This window comes from Mesoplodon bidens (assembly GCF_964165515.1).
Source record: "Mesoplodon bidens genome assembly, contig: HAP1_SCAFFOLD_96, whole genome shotgun sequence".
In the NCBI taxonomy this organism is placed as follows: domain Eukaryota; kingdom Metazoa; phylum Chordata; class Mammalia; order Artiodactyla; family Ziphiidae; genus Mesoplodon; species Mesoplodon bidens.
Window position 1 is genome coordinate 971,828 of NW_027671845.1, and position 17,474 is coordinate 989,301.

The 17,474-nt window shown below is 38.5% G+C and overlaps 1 long non-coding RNA gene and 1 pseudogene across 9 annotated transcripts in view; both read left to right on the plus strand.

Moving 5' to 3' along the window:
* Window positions 1–17,474, plus strand: part of LOC308610914 (centrosomal protein of 78 kDa-like) — a 558,473-nt pseudogene that overhangs the window by 240,025 nt on the left and 300,974 nt on the right. The gene's annotated exons all lie outside the window — the stretch shown is intronic.
* The window catches only part of LOC308610932, a 95,101-nt gene that overhangs the window by 64,171 nt on the left and 13,456 nt on the right, over window positions 1–17,474 (plus strand). For 4 of the 8 annotated variants that reach the window (XR_014014705.1, XR_014014706.1, XR_014014707.1 and 1 more), the window contains exon 3: window positions 11,459–11,555. This is a non-coding gene — a long non-coding RNA (uncharacterized lncRNA). Of the gene's footprint in view, window positions 1–11,424; window positions 11,556–12,355; window positions 12,441–17,474 lie in introns of all 8 variants that reach the window. The other 4 variants (XR_014014701.1, XR_014014704.1, XR_014014702.1 and 1 more) reach the window with 3 other exon arrangements.

Sequence of the window (17,474 nt, forward strand, 5' to 3'; positions counted from 1 at the left end):
ATTTCCCCATACCTCATTACGTGAAAACTTTCTCCCTCAACACTATAATTTGGGGCTTGACTAATCTTGGCGATAAACCAGACACATAATACCCTCAGCTCTCTAGGCCTCTCCACCTGCAGATCCTGCTGCGTCCTCCCCCCAGGGCACAGCACCACGAGAGGGTGTCAGGTGAGGGGTTTGGGACTCAGAGAACTGACTCCCGAAAGTGTTTCTGTTTTCCAAGGTAAATAACAATACAGTTTGGATTCTAAAAATCATCCAAATAAGTGAAAAAAAAAATGCTAGACCAACAGTGAATCACAGCGTTTTTCATAAGATAAATGAATGTTATATAATGAAAGAGTAAATAGAGCCCAGAGGCTTTACTATGTAAAATTAAAATGGAGTTCAGTAGTGTTTAAAACACATCCAAAGGTCACATTTATGAGCTGCAAGTCCAGCTGTATTCCACAAGAATTTAGGCAAATGCATGAAAGATGAGTTATGAGTAAAGCACTATCCCCAAACGGTGGGTGTGGGGAAACTCATCCTAGCACTTTGTGCAGAACTAATACATGGCAACCATATCTGGTTTCAAAACTGATATTTTCTGCAACTAAAAAGGCAGAAATAAGCTAAATAAGCTACCTATCCCCCCTTTGTCCTTCAGTTATTAATTAAGACTCCTATTTCTTCCTCTCTTATCTATTTTTTAAATTCCAATTTCAAATGCCAAAATATTCAGCTATTATATATGATATTGTTCTCTTAATTTAGTCTCTACACAGCCTGAAATTTCTTTTTAATTTCCCTACTATATAATTAGTTTTATATTCATCAATTATGTGATATTTCCAGCAGGTACTGAGCTTTTATGCTCCAAATGTATGCCCTTCCATACTTTAATGCACATAAATATACTTTATACTTTTACATCAATTTAAAAGGTAATCTATTGAGTGCAAATTCTGTCTGCAGCATTTTGTTGGGGTCAGCAGTGGGGAGAGAAAATGTAGAAGAAGGAAAAGACATGGCTTATTGTTCTCAAAAGAAGTTACAGAGAAACCTCTGACTTCCTTATCAAAAGGAGGCCCATTTCTTTTTCAATGTCTTTTTTTTTTTTAATTTATTATTTATTTATTTATTTATTTATGGCTGCATTGGGTTTTCGTTGCTGCGCGTGGGCTTTCTCTAGTTGCGGCAAGCAGGGGATTCTCTTCGTTGCGGTGTGAGGGCTTCTCATTGTGGTGGCTCCTCTTGTTGCGCAGCACGGGCTCTAGGCTCATGGGCTTCAGTAGTTGCAACATGCGGGCTCAGTAGTTGTGGCTCGCGGACTTAGTTGCTCCACGACATGTGGGATCTTCCTGGACCAGGGCTTGAACCCGTGTCCCCTGCACTGGCAGGCGGATTCTTAACCACTGTGCCACCAGGGAAGCCCTCAATGTCTTTTCTATTGACTTCAAATCTATCGGGCTTTAAAATTATTTGTGTGTGTGTGCTCATATTCTGACTGTCTCTCACAGCAGATTGTGAGTTCTGTGAAAGTGAGGCAGGAGATAGATGGGCCCCAGGGTAAGCAGCAGGAGTTCATTCCCTCCAAAATATCAATAACAGGGCAATCGAGAAAGGAGGCTGTGCCCTGCCCAGATACGAGATAAAAGACTAGATGTTCCTCATTCTCATAGTCAAGGAGACCTTCCCAGCTACACATGTGCAGAAGGGTTCCTTGGAGGTCAAAAAGGGAGAGGGCACCACCCCATAGTAAGTGATGTCAACTACCCATAGGCCTATTCGCTAGAATCCATCTTGGCTAAGAGATGCACATGAACACGGGAGGACCCTGAGGTATACCAAATATGGACTCAGAACCAGGCAAAGCAAGATGATTGGTCAAAGGAAACCTGGAAGAAATTCCCCATAAAAGTGATTCAAACTACCATGCGAGCGCAACTCTCTCTCTGAGCCCGCCCATGTGTCTATCCACATGTATTCTTTGTCCTCCTAATAAGCACTTTACTTGTTTCACTACTTTCCATCTCTGTGGAAATTCATTTCTACACAGCAGACAGGCCAGGACCTTGTCACTGGCCACTAGTCCCTGGTGGTCTAGTGGCTAGGATTTAGTGCTTTCACTGCCCCGGCCTGACTTCAATCTCTGGCCAGGAACCAAAATCCTGCTTCAAGCAGCTGCAGGCTGAGGCCACCTGAGATGAAAACAGGGGCAATGTTTATCTTGTTTAAGATCATGTCTTGTTAAAAAACAAAATTCAACTGAGTAAATTTGAAAATCTGATTGGCCTTATTTGATGCTTTATGAATTGGGCAGCATCTCATCTAGTAAATAGAAGGGCACTTTGAGAAGTTATACAGAGTGGAAGGTTTTTATAGAAAGGAGGGTGGGCAAGAAAGTCATTAGCAAAAGAAAAAAAGGTTATTTGGGACCAGTACTATCTTCTCTTTGTAGGGAAGGAAGCCTTGAGTTTTATCTTGCAGATTGCCTCTTCTTCTTGGGTTGGGGGAGATGGAGAGGGCCCCTGTGATAGATTACCACATTGGTGCTGACCAGAAAATTCCAGATTTCAGAATTAAGATAACATTTCTGGTGAAGGTCGAAATTGCAAGTAGGTTAGGTATTAAATATATGCGTGGTATCGTGGGCTTCAGCACAAATGAAACCATTTTGTGTCAGTGGTTTTCCTCCTTAATAGTCCCTAATGCAGAACTAGCAGAAACCCAACAAAGATTTGTGAAAAAGTAAATGAGTGCCTAACTCAATTGGTCAACTGGTGTAAAGAATGTGGCATAAGAATAAAAAGATCTAGAGAGCAGATGAAAGAAGCTTGTTTATATTTTTAAAAGGAATGTCTTCTGTGTTTTCAAATTACTGCAAATCTAATCAGCAATGTTGATGTGACTATTAAAAATGATGCTTTTTGAAAGGTTAGAGAAAGGAAAAACAAGAAAAAAATAAGGATGTTTGGCATTCTGGATGTTGGCTAAATGGCAATTTAATCACTAAGAACATATTTTATTCTATTGTCATGATATATATGTAATATATGTAAACATATATTTATATGTCATACATAATATATATTTCCTTTTAATCACCCCTATTGGGGTACAATTTACATACAACTAATAGCACTCATGTTAAGTGTATAGCACAGTTAGATAAATTTTGACAAATATATACAGTTGTGTAATCACTACCACAATCATGATACAGAAAATTTCCATTACCCAGAAAGTTTCCTTAGGCTCCTTTGTGGTCAACCCTCACCTTCCTACAAAAGTGATATGATGATTTGCTTTCAGTGACTATAGTTTTCCCATTCTCAAATTTACATAAATAGAATCTAACAGTGTGTATTTGGTTCCTGTTTTCTTTCACTCAGCATGTTTTGAGATTCATCCATGTTATGTATATTAATATTTCATTCCCCTTTATTGCTGATGTGAATTACTCATTCACTTGATGATGAACATTTGAGCTGTTTACAGTTCGCAGCCTTAACCTTTATGAAACCATCGGAATTTCCATTAGAATTCTTTAATTTCTTACCCAATTCAACGGTATGATTTGAAAGTTATCAGAAACCTGCACTTGTCAGAAAGTCTTCAGTATGAATCTTCCTGAAGATGAAGCATTTTTGCAAAAGCATCTATGAATGATAAAAAGACTTAAAAAGACACAGTTAAAGAGCTGGTTACGGTGCCCACGGAGGGGCTTCCTCCTCGGAGACTTGGCCCCTCCTCTCGCCCCCACCCCCCACCCCGGCCGCGCTTGCCCAGCCCCGCTTCCCCCGGACAAGCTCACGCCGGGGCTCTGTGGACGTGTCACACTGTGTCGGCGGTGATGCCATCTCCCCTCGTCCCCGTCTGATCAGCTGTCCTCCTGCAGGAACCCTGGTTCTTGCCTCCGGGTTTGAGCCGACCCTGGTCAGACCGCCAGCCTCCGTTGTTTCTTCTTTTTTTCTTTTTGGCTGCACTGCACAGTATGTGGAACTTCCCCGACCGGGGATCGAACCCCTGTTCCCTGCACTGGAAGCGCGCAGTCTTAACCACTGGACCTGCAGGAGAGTCCCGGGGTCCATTGTTCCTAACTCGTAGGCCCATGGTTGGCCGCCCCTCTCGGGGCTGGACCCGCGAGTGCACCCCCCCTGTGCCCTGGAGGCCCCGCGTGGCCATGGGGCTGTGCCCCTCATTCGGCAGGAGCAGTGATGGTGGGAAACGCAAGCTTTGCAGAGAGGATTCCGGGCGCTGGTCCACTAAACTGTCCCTCAAGTCTCAGGCACTGGAACAGACAGACGCACAGCTCTGCCTTGCTGTCCGTTATCAGGAAAGGGCCAGGGGGTGACCCTGAGGGGCGCCGATGCGAGGCTGCCATCCCTTCATCCTGGTGACAGGTGGCCTCGGGTGGTCTCACTCTAAGGCCGGGGCTTTGCTTATGAGGGAGATGCAGGGATTCAGGTGACTCGTATGTTTCCTCCTCTTCCTCTGGAAAGGGGACTAGTGTTCAGGGTTGTCACTGCCCTGAAATATTAATAAGAGCAGGAGGAAAAAAGAAACACTTGAGTTGAGGAATGTCAGTCCTGTAACAGGAAACTGTCTTAACAATGACTGTGGGTGTAGCAGCCTTTGCCTTTTCCCCCTCTTTTTTTTTCTTTTTTTTGATTTTCAAATTAATTTCAGCCCTGCCAAAAGATAAACTATACCTTTCTAAATAGGATTTAGAGTTACTTTCACAAGACACAAGCAAATCATACCTTTGTGTCGTACCTTCCCCCAGGCTTCCCCAGGTTATTAAAGTAGCGTGCATTCATTGTGCACTTCTGGAAAATACAGAAAAGTATAAAGAGAAAATAAAAATTGCCTGCAATTATATCAGCCCAGATATGACCACTCTGAACATTTTGGTATAAAAGTGGCCACATTTTTTTTCTAGTTAAAGGAAATTAAGGGAAGTTATCAAGGAGCGATGTGCCCAGGGTGACAGGTAGAAACAGGCTGATCACAAAACAGCACGTACGATATGATCCCAGTTCTTCTGTTGCAGAAATATACGTGTTGACTCTCTCCCTGCTCACCTTCCCACTCAGCTCTCCCACCAGGCCGGGGACCACAGGCTCCTGTCCCCATCTGTTCCCTGCACAGAACCCTCCGAGCGGTCACTCTGGAAAGGAAGGATCCTGTCCTTTCCCTCCGGAAACCTTCCCACTGTGCTGGGGACGAGTTCTTAGCCTCAGGTCCCGCCCTTTCCCACGGTCGGCACCCTGGCCCCGCCGGCTATGTGACCTCTTCTCAGGCTTTCCAACTCCAGCCCCCCTTGCCTGGGTGATGCCCTCTCCTCTTTGGAGGCTTGTCTTAGTGTCATGGATTCAGAAAAGCCTTTTCTGATCCCTGGTCTAAACTGGAACCCCCTGTTTTTGTTCTTTCATTACAGTGGAAGTTCCCTCCGTGGCTTTTATCAGAATTTGTTTCTATGTGTGTAGTTGTGTATTTTGTTCAGTAACCATCTCTCCCTTCAGGTTTCAGACCTGTGAAGCAGTGGCTTTGTTCTGATCACCATCCTCTAGGCCCTAAAACTGTGCAAACCCTCAGAAGTGAAGGGATAAAGGTTTCATCATACACATTTTTGTTTGTAACATCTGTGTTATATTCCATTGTTCAAACAGATGTTCTGTAATTTATTGTAAATAACTGGTGTTAAAAGGTAAACCGAGGCATATTAAACATTTTAAGAGTTAAAAAAATAAATAAATAAAAAATAAAGAGCTGGTTAAAATGCAATTGACAAAAAAAAAATTTGTTTACTTCTGTAGCATACAAATTTGACATATTCAAATTTTAGAAATTTTATTTAATTTCATATAACATAAGAATATCTATGTTAATGATATTTAGTATAATCTAAATGTATAATCTAAGAAGGTTGGAGATACATTTATCTCTAATCAATTGACAGTGCCTCCCATAACATACCAAATAATCCTAATTAGTTTAATATCTCTCTTTGAGATGACTTAGGGGTCCTCTGAAACATCCCAAAGCTATCTAGAGGTCAAAATATCTTTAATTAGGATTCTATCCTTGAGAAGTTTATCCAAAATGTTAAAAAGTTTCAAGACACTTGGTCAAATAGGATTACAGATCACTGTGAAACAATGCTTATCCATTTAACCAAAGTTACAATGAAAGATTTTAAAAGCAAGTACAGAAAGTTATAACAGATTATTTAAAAGGTAAAGAAAATTTACCATCTGTAATCAAAAGCAAATCAATATTCCAAGAAAACTTTTTTCTCTTAACAGAGAGAGAAAAAAATTTTAAGTTTTTGTACCACTTTACTTTTAAGCTTAAAATTCATTTACTCAATTAAATTCATTCTAATCTTAGTGAGTCCTGACAACACATAGAATTTCTTTCTAAAGATTACTTTTTCCCCAGAAATCTACAACTTTCTATATTCATATTAACTTGCCCTTTATTTTATTTCCTGTTTAGAAATAACCAGCTTTAAGACAAAATTACTTCCTTTTTCTTTAACAAAATAAATTCCTATTCTTCATACCTTCTTTTAATGAAAACACACATCCTATTACCCTGTATACTAAAATGTTCTCATTATTTCTAGTGGCTTTAATTACATATTTAATTAGAATTCTCAAGTCTTAAAAACCTAAATTCCTAGTGAAAATTAAGAAGTAAGCAATTATGAGCTGTTCTTTACATTAGCATTCTGTAGATTGGCAAATTTACAAATAAATGCTATTTATAATTTCTAAAAATAAGTGCTTTCTTATGGAAAATGACTCAGTGTGACACCAAACATATTTATTAATAGTCTTGGGCTTCCCTGGTGGCGCAGTGGTTGAGAGTCCGCCTGCCGATGCAGGGGACACGGGTTCGTGCCCCGCTCCGGGAAGATCCCACATGCCGCGGAGCGGCTGGGCCCGTGGGCCATGGCCGCTGAGCCTGCGTGTCCGGAGCCTGTGCTCTGCAACGGGAGAGGCCACAGCAGTGAGAGGCCCGCATAACGCAAAAAAAAAAAAAAAATAGTCTTAAATATCTTTACTTTCTCTGTAAAAGGAAGCCAATGTTTAGTAATTAATATTTCAGTATATTATTTTATTTGGAAAAGACCTCGATATTCAATGAATTCTCATCATTTAGCTTAATTTAGTTAAACTCTAAAATTTCAAGTTACTAAAACGTCCAGAAAAGCTATTTTTAAGTAGACATTCCTAAAACATAATTATTCCCAGAGTTCACCTAAAAACTCTTGTCTCATTTACCTCTATTTTATTCACTTGTTCTCAAAAATTATGTTTAGATTACCCAAGAAAACTTTATGAGACATTAGACCAAGTCAGCCATTATCCCAAATTTAATATTGAATATTTTTCAGATCACATGAATCTGAAATTCATTCAAGTTAGTTTCTTTTACATTTCTGAGAATTTCTGTAAGTGCTTAATTTCCTTTAAGTCAATTAAATAGAGCTCATTTACAAACTAACTTTGATAATACCATCCAAAGGAAAAGAGATATATTTATAATGTACACATGGACATACATACATTCCAGACAAACAGAGATCTCACAGTTTTCCTGCCTGAGTTTAAAAAGTACTCTTCTCCCTTTTTTTCCCCCCTCAGTCTCAGGAATTGGCGATGGTATAGACAAGAGTGAGTGAGAGTACATTAGAGCCCAGGGTAGAATATTTACATTTCAAAGGCACAGGGAGAAAAATGTAAGTTCCTCCTAGTAAGATTTGTTTCCTTCTGGTCAAAATAGTGAAGAGATACTTTTAACAAGCCAGCTTTTTCATTCGCAAAAACAAGTTTTAGAATGTCAAAAAGTGCCCCTTCTGGGTCATTATTCTCCAGAGCCTAAAGAATACTGTGACCACATGATTTTAGAAAAATATCACCTTCTCCTTTTCATGGGTATGAGCCCATGAAACTAAGAGCTAAGAATTTCCGGATTCTGCAAAATACACCATAGGGAATATAAGATGAAACAGAGCTCTGATTACCCATTCTCAGTTGTTTATGGCTGGTAATCTTAAAATCTCAAACAAACAAACAAATGTAGTCTCTCAGGGTTTCAAACTCCTCAGCCCAAAAGGGAAAATCCCAAGAAATGGTTAGCCACTGACAGACCCAAATGGCTAAGAGAATGAATACCCTGGTATTATCACACACTAGTTCCACTACTTACTAGAGAAATCTCAGCCAGCAAAGCATGTGTCTTTTTCCCTTTGCCACAGAAATCAAAAGTGCCATGGGCCAATGATGCCTGGTCAGTGGCAAGTGTTCAGGGCCATCTCTGAGACAAAGGTGCTCAAGCAGCTGCTGAGTAGTATCCATGAGCTGCCACTGGTCAGGGGCCAGTGTGCTATGGTTGAGATGCCCACTAGGGATGGTGGCCCCTTCATGGTTGCCCAAATTATTGCCAAACCAAACACAGATTCACTCACCCAATGCAGAGCAAAGCCAATCTACCGATACCAGTTGTGGTGAAGGAAAGTACAGTGTTTATTTGCAGGATGCGAAGCAAGGATAACAAGCAGCTAATGCTCAAAAGACCCAAACTCCCTGAAGACTTTTGGGCAAGTGTTTCTAAAGACAACATTAGGAGTGAGGGTCTCAGGGTGAATTATCAGTTCATGGACATTCTTTTGATTAGTTGGTGGAGAGGTGACAGGATGATATTTTGGGAACCTTAATCATCAGCCTTCTTGTTCCAACCAGTCTGGGACCTACATGCTTGTGATCAGCATGTAGTCAAATCCTCCATCAGGTGGAGAGCCTTAGTGTCTACAAAAAACGCTCAAGTGTCGTGGTCCATACGTGGGTTGGAAAAGAATTTCCAGGCACAAGGCAGAATGTAAAGAAGATAGAATTTATTAGAGGAAAGTGTCTCTGCCAGAACAGCAGGCTGACTTCCTAGTAGTCTGGGGGAGTGGACCCCAAACATGTTCTATTGATCAGTTTTTATAGCCAGAAAACAAAGGAATGCTCCAAGGTGAAAATTTCGTTTACTAATTGGTCGAGGCACATATACTTTCCTTCTATAGGGTGGCAGTGGGACAGGGAAGATGCCTTTTCTTATTTGGGACAGGTCTCATCGCCCAGCTGGGCTCAGGAATTTCATAACCATCACAACATGGTGGGGAGGGCAATTAAGGGTCTGATAAAGGATGTAACGCTGACACTTTTTCAGAGAGGGTTGTCCTTTGTCCTTGAAGCACCATTGTCCTTGGAGCACCACATCAAGGATATGTGTCAGACTGTTATCTATATCCCTTGAGGAGAAAGGGATATAGACAACACTGTTTTTCAATCTATTGTTACTTTTCTTGCTTGACTGCTTTTCCTTTGTTTCTGAATTTTGTCAGTTCTGTAATCATTAACTGCTCTCTGGAAATCAAGGGAGGCCTAGGAGACTAAAGCTTTGCTCTACAAACAAGAAGCAGGGAACACTGGGAGTCTGTCACTGGGAAGGCCCCACAGGATCCTACTCAGTTTCACAATCATGAATAAAGTTGTTTCTATGAACGTTCATGTACAAATTTTGTGTGGACATATTTTTCTCATTTAAATTCCTAGGGGGTGAAATTAGGGGGTTGTATTAATGCCGAACTGTTTTCCAAAGTAGTACATCATTTCACGTTTTCTTCAGGAACGTATGAGACTTCTGGTTGTTCTCCATCCTTACTAACATTTGATGCTATCGATCTGTTTAATTTTAGTCATTCTAGTAGATGTGAAGTTATTTGCATTGTGGTTTTAATTTTTCTTTGATGACTGATAATGCTGAACATTTTAAAATGTTGCTTATTTACCATTCCTGTATCTTCTTTGGTTAAGTGTCTTATTAAATTTTTTGCCCAATTTAAATTAAATTGTTTGTCTACTCAGTAGTGTTTTAGTAAAAGCTGGAGAAGAAGCAAGTTTGGCTGGATTACAGAAAACAAGGGGGAGAGTGGTAGGAATGAGGCCAAGAGAGACATGGGAGAAGGGGAGAACAGATCAAAAAGGACTTTGAGGCCTTGGTGAGAACTTTGGATTTATTGTAATTAAATTGAATTCACTGGATGATTTTGAGTATAGAGTGGCACAATCAGGCTTAAATTTTAAGGGACCACTTTGGCAGCTCTGTGAACAGGCCAGAGGAATGGGAGTAAACACAGGATAGACCAGGAGGTTATTGCAGCAGTCAGAAAGAGAGCAACTGGTTAGTTGCAGTTCTGAATGACCTTCCCCCTCACTCTTGTTCCTGACATTCCAAACTGCATAATTTCAGATGTGGAAGACTGAGAAATTTCCTGGATTTTCTCAACAGAATAGTGACTTACTCAAGGCCTTTAAGTGGAACACACTCTACTGAGGGTTGAGAGAAAGCTGACAATAGTGGCTTGCTTAGCTTAACTCAGTGGTTATGGTTGTTCGTTGTGGTTGCAATATTATGGTTGTGTGACTCTTTGGTTAGTATTTACTTTCTCCATCTTGGAATATACGTTTGATGAGGATGGAAAAATTATCTCTGTTTTTAACTCACCACTGTAGCCTCAGTTTGAGCACAGTGCCTGCCAATTAGCATTTAGTCAATGGGTTTTTTTGTAGGGGAGTGAATGTGTGTATGTGTGAGGGAGAGAGAGAAGAGGGGCAGAAACAGAGAGGGGAAGAGACAGACATAGGGACAGGGGAACAAGTCCATATTGCAAAAGAACAGGACAATATTTTCTGTGAGTAGAATGCTCAGAGCTTGTGTACTGTGTTCTTTTCTACTTTCTTAGGTTAGATTTATCACTTCATAAATTTTCTTTATCTTATCCAAAATGAATCTACATTTTTTTTCCTTATAAGTATAAAGAAAAAGATTTTGGGGGGGGGAATTTTAATGTCTCACTACAATTCAAGTACCATACATGTCTCTTTCTATTATTTGTATATCTTGAAAATATACCAGCATTATTGTCTAACACAAAGGAGGCACTAAATAAAATTTTTTCTTTGAAACATTGGTACTATAAATTATAAGAGACAGGAGCCATGTTTTCACAGCTCTGTTTCTTGAGCACCCAGACCAATGGTATTGTGGAGATGGAATAACAATCACCATGAGCACAGGTCACTGCTGACAAAGGGACTTGCTTTCTCTCTAAACCATTTGACTTTGTTGGTGCCCAGGGCAGGATGCTCCAAAATACGCCTCAGTGGAATATTACTTTGAATTAAAGTTACTGAAGAAATGACTGATGCAAGAGAGACACACTGACCTTCCTATCTGTCTCCATGAAAGCAGGAAATTAGTATCTCATGTGAATGGTGCCCTCCCTGTACCAGGAGGTAGAAAGACATCATTAGCACCAGAGATAGGGAATGCAGGGTCAAGAAGGCTGTATAAACCTTGTGACTTCTTTAACTCAAGAAGGTTGGCAGGGACATTTCTTCCTCCTCAACAGCTGACAAGACAACCAGGAGGCTGGCTAAACCCTGCTTCCCACCACAAGACTGCTGCAGCTGAGAGATCCTAGGACACATGACAAAGGCCAGCAGAAGGTAAAATTTCTTATCTCCTCAACTTCCCAGGCCTGTAAGGTCTGGTGGGAGGGAAAGTGCTTAAGAGTCTCCTTTTCTCTATCTCTAAATTTAGATTAGCAGAAGAAAATACTTATGGAGCAAGATCCTCGTGACATAGAAAATCTGGTTTTTGGAAATGAGTAATCTCATCTCACTTTTTCTTAATCCTTTCCTCCCAGAGACAGTCACTGTTTTTCTTTGTCTCTGTCTCCTGAGTCATGTTTCATAAGAAGAAAGAACCATAGGGCAGAATACAGGCATAGGCCCTATAAGCCTGCTGTTTGAGACAGCCTCACAGACTGGTGAGTTACCAGCTCTCTCCAGTCCAGTGCCTATTAAGACAAACTTTGCTGTCAGTCCTCTATATAAAAACTGGATGAGATTTTTCCTTCTGTATTTTTCTGTGTCCTGAGAGTTTGGCTTTTTGTCCAGTGAGAATATTCTCTCTGGTCTCCACCATCTGGATGGTGTATTTACTGGGGTGCATCTGGTAACCAGTTGAATTGACTGGGGTTCTGAGACACAAAGTCATAAACAGCACACTCTAGTCTTGTTGTGCCAGCTGTCAGAGGAGGACCCAGTCCATAAGGGGCCTTTGTTGTTTCAACCTTCATTGCCTTGTTAGTGTTGGAAAAGTCCCATTCCAGCAGCATATGCCTGATGTCACAGATTAGTAGGTTTGGGATCAGAGGTGCCTCAAATTCCCAGGAGAGACCAGGGACACAGTTTGCATTATACCACCCTTACTGCCTGTGCAATGAAGGCCTTTGCTTTCTTAGATTATCCTTGGAAATGAATTTTCACATTATAGGGGCTATATCATCCGTGCCCTCTCCATCTGAAAGTATGCTTATTTCATCCATGGTAAGGATTTATTCTAAGCCTGAAAAGTTACCTCTGGGTCGTTCCATAAAAAGGCTTACTGATTTGAGTCACTATTTGAAATTAATGAAAGGTCTTACTCCTCAATGGCCAGATGATGGATCCTTTAAATTTGCTGTATTTAAAAGATTCCCTTTTTGAGAGCTCTCATCATAAACAGCTGTCATATTGGTATTTATGGAAGGATCAAATTGAAAGGAAAAATCATGTATAACAGCTAGCCTTAGGGAATCGTTATGAAGATGAAATAACAGAAATTAAAGATCCAACATGAATTCCCCTTTTTAAGAAAAATTTTAAAAATTGCCCCATCTCCTCAGCAATTCCTTAGGCCCTCCTACAAATAATTAGGAAAAGATCAGTTGGAAGCCAATATTCAAGAGCTAATAGAAACAATTATCTTTGTCTTCCAAATCTCTACAAAACCAGAAATGCAACTTAGGAACAAGTCAAGGCCCATTTATCTTCACCAACCCTGAAACCTATTCCTCTCAAATTCTTGTAGATATTATAAAAGTTGAGGATAATTGGAGCAAAATTGCCCTGTACTTAAGAAGAAAAAGTTTTTAAAATAATAATTACCCTGAAACTTATGATAATAGAAAAATACACTCCAAAACTCACAGAAGAAAATTTACACTTTTTTCTCTGTCCCTTAAAGTTATAAATCTTACCATGTCTTTGAAATGTAAACACAGCCACATTGCCTGAGACTGAGCCCAGATTATCTCAATTGTTAGAACCTGAAACTAAAATTTAAAGAAAAAAAAGGAAAGAGGTTTTTTTTTTAAACAAAAACCACCAGAAAAACCCTCTCTTGCTCAAACTCTAAATCACAGTCTCCTTAAAATTGTTGATCAAGGGCAAGTACACTTAAAGGGCAAGAAGACTTAAAAGTCTTCTCCATAAATAATAAAAGACTGTAGCTATCTGAGTGAGTAAACTTAATTTATTCCAACAAGCAATATAAAAAGTCTCAAAAATATAACAAAAACGAATACAAATATTTTTCAAATTCACATGATCTAGGATAATTTTTGGTAAGTAAAATCTAGTTCAGGTTTAATGGTTTAATTAATACAGACATATCTTAAGAGTTATCAGCATTAAGTATAATAGCTTTATGCTATGTAGTTTTACTAAAAGTCAAATAAGCTCATGTTATCTCTTTTACAAAATTTCTCAGAAAAAAGTAATAATAATAATAATTTAAGATGATGGCTAACACTACTTTAACATCTTATGAAATTGTCATGAGTAATCTGAGGGATTGTTAAGAACAAATTAATTAAATAGACATAAGATAAGAATTCTTTTAGGTAAACTTTTTTTAGCAATAATTGTTTTTGCTATGTCAACTTAAATAGTTTTCTAAATGTCTTTGATAAATTGTACCCTTAGAGTTTTGCTAAGTTAAATTAAATGAATTGAATGTCTAGATCATTTCCAACTAAGACAAAATACTGAAATATTAATTGCTGAACGAGTCTAAGTTTACCTACTTTTGACCTCTTATTACACACTAAATATGTTTGGTTCTATTAGTAGACATGTCTTGTGCTTCATTAAAAGCTTGTACTATGAAGTAGAATATGTTTCTAGAAATTATGAAATGTATTTATAAGTTTGCCAAGCCACAAAATACTTACACAGTTAATAATTTTTAACTTTATCTTTACAAAAAAATTAAAGCTTCAAAGGATTAAGAATTGTAAATAATAGATGTGGTTAAAGCTACTAGGAATTATAAGGAAATTAGAATATATTTGGGGGTAAGAAAAAGTGTACGGTATGGAGATGTTTTTGTTAATGTAAAAACTTTGTTAAGTGAGTTTTGTCCTAAAGCTGGTAACTTCTAAATGGGAAAGAGAACAAGGGACAAATCAAAATGGACAGAGAAAGTTGTAAGAGGTTTGTTAAAGAGGAATCTTTAGAAAGGAATTTTATGTGTAGTCAGGTCTAAGATTGGAATGAATTTAATAAAGTGATTGAGTTTTAATATCCAAAGTAAGCTGGTAGAAAATTAAAATTTGTTTTTTCTCTCTTTTTGCAAAATTTTCTTAATTATTGGTCTGCTCTTAATGAGAAATTGTAAACAAAGACTTTTTTTTACATTTAATGTAATCTGTCTGGCAAAACAAATATTGTACATTTTGTCTTTATGAGTCTTTGATAATTTTGAAGAAAAACTGAGTGCTTTCAATATTAAAAGAGCTAAGTCTTTTTACACTATTTAACTATCTGTATTTACATGTGAATCTTTGTCACTTTGATGAAATTGATAACTAAATATTAATTCACAGTGACATATGATCATATTTGACAAAGTGTTTTAAAACATTTTTATTTTTGAAAAAGTAGATTTTCCCCCAAGTCAAATTCTAAATGAAGTCTTATTGACCTGGAAATAACGTTCAGGTTTTCCAGAGGCCCCTTGGAACACCTTAAAAGATTTGTTTTATCTTATTAGAAAAGAGAGCTATGAAACTCATTAGGCTTATTTGGTATGTTACTTACATGGGAAGCATTGCTAAATAAATGATCATAAACCCTAGGTTATATCATAAGGGTGAATGTTATTAATATAAATGTTCTCGAAAGTATATGAAATTCCTAAAATTGGATATGTCCTAGTATAATGTTATCAGTCATAATTCTAGTTATTATCTTAAATGTTTTGTGTCACAGAGATAAATTTTCTTGTCAATTCCATTAGAATGAATCAAATTTTTAGTAATGGATATTTGTCTTTTATTACTTAGACAATGGTTTTACTCAGATGCTTTTACAAAAGCTTCCTGAAAATGTGTTTCATGTTCAGAGAAATTCATGGAAAAGGATCTAACAAGTATTCTAGAACACAAGTTTCTGATGAATTTCAAATCATTACACTGAACTGAGTAAGAATTTACAAAACCCTAATGGAGAAATTGGTGGTTTCATAAAACTTCTAACAAAAGATCAAACAAAACAAGAATTAATTACATGGGACTAAGTAAACTGAAGAAGATGGTTATAATATTTTATGATTTTAAAAATAAATTTATTTATTTTATTTATTTTTGGCTGCATTGGGTCTTTGTTGCTGTGTGTGGGCTTTCTCTAGTTGCAGCGAATGGCAGCTACTCTTTGTTGTGGTGCGTGGGCTTCTCATTGCAGTGGCTTCTCTTGTTGTAGAGCATGGGCTCTAGGTGCATGGGCTTCAGTAGTTGTGGCTCGTGGGCTTTAGTAGTTGTGGCTCAATGGCTCTAGAACGCAGGCTCAGTAGTTGTGGCGTGTGGGCTTAGTTGCTCTGCGGCATGTGGGATCTTCCTGGACCAGGGCTTGAACCCATGTCCCCTGCACTGGCAGGCAGATTCTTAAACACTGTGCCACCAGGAAAGCCCCATTTTATGATTTTTTTTTCGTGGTACGCGGGCCTCTCACTGTTGTGGCCTCTCCCGTTGCGGAGCACAGGCTCCGGACGCGCAGGCTCAGCGGCCATGGCTCACAGGCTCATATCAATCAGTGTGATACACCACATCAATGAATTCAGTAAAGTCACAGAATACAAAATTAATACACAGAAATCTCTTTCATTCCTATACACTAAAAACAAAAGATCAGAAAGAGAAATTATGGAAGGAATCCCATTTACCATCACATCAAAAAGAAAAAATACCTATGAATAAATCTATCTAAGGAGACAAAAGACCTGTACTCTGAAAACTCTAAGATGCTGATGAAAGAAATCGAAAGTGACACAAACAGATGGAGAGATATACCATGTGCTTGGATTGGAAGAATCAATACTGTCAAAATGACTATACTACTTAAGGCAATCTACAGATTCAATGCAATCCCTATTAAATGACCAGTGGAATTTTTATTTTAAGATTTTTTTCATGTGGACCATTTTTAAAGTCTTTATTGAATTTGTTACAATATTGCTTCTGTTTTATGTTTTTGTTTTTGTTATTTTGTTTTTTTTTTTTTTTTGGTTGCATTGCATGTGGGATCCCAACTCCCTGACCAGGGATCGAACCTGCATCCTCCTCATTGGAAGGTGAAGTCCCAACCACCGGACCGCCAGGGAAGCCCCCACCAATGGCATTTTTCACAGAACTGGAACAGAAAATTTTAAAATTTGTACAGAAACACAAACCCCCAAATAGCCAAAGCACACTATGAAAGCAAAAATGGAGTTGGAGGAATCAGGCTCACTGTCTTCAGACTATATTACAAAGCTACAGTAATCAGTATGGTACTTGCACAAAAACAGAAATATAGATCAATGGAACAGAATAGAAAACCCAGAAATAAACCCACACAACTATGGTCAATTAATCTATGACAAAGGAGGCAGGACTATACAATGGAGAAAAGACAGTCTCTTCAATAAGTGGTACTGGGAAAACTGGACAGCTACATGTAAAAAAATGAAATTAGAACAATTTTCTAACACCACAGACAAAAATAAACTCAAAATGCATTAAAGACCTAAATGTAAGACTGGATATTATAAAACTCTTAGAGGAAAATCCAGGCAGAACACTCTTTCACAGCAGCAATATCTTTTTGGATCCACCTCCTAGAGGAAAGAAAACAAAAACTAAAATAAACAAATGGGACCTAATAAAACTTAAAAGCTTTTGCACAGCAAAGGAAACCATAAACAAAACAAAAAGACAACCTACAGAATGGGAGAAAATATTTGCAAATGATGAGACTGACAATGGAATAATCTCCAAAGTATACAAATAGCTCATGCAGCTCAATATCAAAAAAGCAAACAACCCAATCAAAAAATGGACAGAAGATCTAAACAGACATTTCTCCAAAGAAGACATACTGATGGGCAAAAAGCACATGAAAATCTGCCACACATCGCTAATTATTAGAGAAATGCAAATCAAAACTACAATGAGGTATCACCTCACACCAGTCAGAGTAACCATCATCAAAACGTCTACAAACTGTAGACTACAAAAATGTTGGAGAGGGTGTGGAGAAAAGGAGTCCTCCTACACTGTTGGT